This window comes from Cebus imitator, unplaced genomic scaffold, assembly GCF_001604975.1.
Source record: "Cebus imitator isolate Cc_AM_T3 unplaced genomic scaffold, Cebus_imitator-1.0 Scaffold7, whole genome shotgun sequence".
NCBI lineage: Eukaryota > Metazoa > Chordata > Mammalia > Primates > Cebidae > Cebus > Cebus imitator.
In genome coordinates this window covers 7,528,467-7,530,543 of record NW_016107322.1, presented here as the reverse complement: position 1 = coordinate 7,530,543, position 2,077 = coordinate 7,528,467, and positions in this window count along the sequence as shown.

Below are 2,077 nucleotides of genomic sequence, written 5' to 3'. Positions count from 1 at the left end.
TGTAAAAACATGGTGTTCCTCCTCTCCGGAGGATGCAGTATTCAAGGTACCATCTTAAAATCAGAATAACCAAACTAACAGTGCCTTCATGTTGGCATAGCCTCCAGAACCGTGAATCAAAAATTCTCTGTTTATAAGTTACCCAGCTTGTGGTATTCTGCTGTAGTAGCAAAAAGTGGACCAAGACACCGTATAAGAAGAAGTTTTATTCCTTAGTTTCACAATGCTTAAAAGAGAGGGAGAATAAGAAGAAATCTCACAGGGAATATGCTTGATAGATGAAGTACATTGACTACAAAGTGAGTGAGTTCCAAAATTACTGAAGCTTAATTGCTCAATTAGGACAGTAGTAGGCCTCTGTACAAAGTTAAGTCTACTTAAAGTTTGAGGTGCATATTTATCTTAGCTGTTCTCAGGTGAAACTGTCATGACTGATGAAGCAGAGATCTTAGATTACAGGCAAGGTGGCTGATGTTGGCAGGGTTTCAGAGATTATCTCGAAGGGTAACAGGGTGTGGCTCTGTCAAGGCTGAGGGCTCGATCTTCCGAGAAACAGCTGACAGTGTAGCCCTTACACAGCATATGTAGGGAGGTAGCTCTCAGAGTGTAGACTACTGTGGTCTAAGCACTCAGATTGTGTGTATATGTGTGTATATATATATATATATATATGCACACACATATATGTGTATATATATATGTGTGTATATATATGTGTGTGTGTGTGTATATATATACATATGTATGTGTGTATATATATACACACACATATGTGCACACACACATATATACACAATACATATATACACAATATATACACTACATATAGTATATATATACACAATCTGAGATATATATACATATATATAGGTGTGTATATATGTGTGTGTATATATATATATATACACACACACATATATACACACCTATATATATGTATATATATCTCAGATTGTGTATATATATACTATATATGTATATATATACACACTATATATATATATATCTCCACCAAAATATTTATATATTTTGAAGTCCAGTAGTTGAAATCAGTAACTCACAGATGGGGTATGATAAGACTAAGGTGTGGTGTCACATTCCTGAGGGCAGGGAAGATCACTCCAAGTTCTCACATATGGAGTCGGATAAGACGTCACATTTTTGAGAGGCTGAGGAAATACACTTCAAGTTCTTATCACAGCAAAACATATGTCACTCCCATAGCAGACTACATGTTTGGAATCATTTCAAAGCTACATGACAGGAAATAATTCTATCACTATGACTTTATAGCAAAATACCACTTGCATAAATTTTGAAGATACATAAAATAGCACCATATATTTTCCAGGATAAACAAGTATCTCAGTAAATGTGTAGAAGGTGAATTGGAAAGAGGCTTATTAGTTGTTCCAAATAAATGACTTCTGGTGGGGAAAATAAATGGACTAAAAAAAAAGTAGATGAAAAATATAAAGAAAATAAAATAGGCCTTTCACAAAATGATATTGATAGTATGCAGTGAACTGAATAATATTGTTAATTTTTACACCGAAATTAACAAGAACAATGGAAATAACATCTACCCAATCTCCCCCGCCTCATAAAAACATAGCCTACAATTGTCTTAAAGAAAGAAATTTTTCTCTCTCTGCCATAGTGACAAGTATATGCCCAACTAACTGTGGAAAACAGTCAGGTCTCTCTTTCGACCTTACTCACCAGCCTCACAGTCTGACTCTGTTTATAAGGCTTTCCTCCACCAGGAAGGATGACGGACCATACCTGCAGACCATACCTGCAGAACTTGTGCAGGACCATACCTGCAGAACTTGTGCAACCTCAACCCAATGAATCTTTTCAACAAGCCAAAACACTGACTACTGCAGCATAGGATATGCCCCACCCATTACTAAATCTGGATGTCCTTTTATTCCACCTTCTCATGATTTTCTTTTCCCTGGAAAATAAAAGTATTTATTTCATAGTTCAGCTAGTATGATAAATCAATGAGTCAGAATTCTAGCTTTGTTGTAAGGTTTTGTGAATGTCTGGTCCTCTTATTTTGTACTTTTCT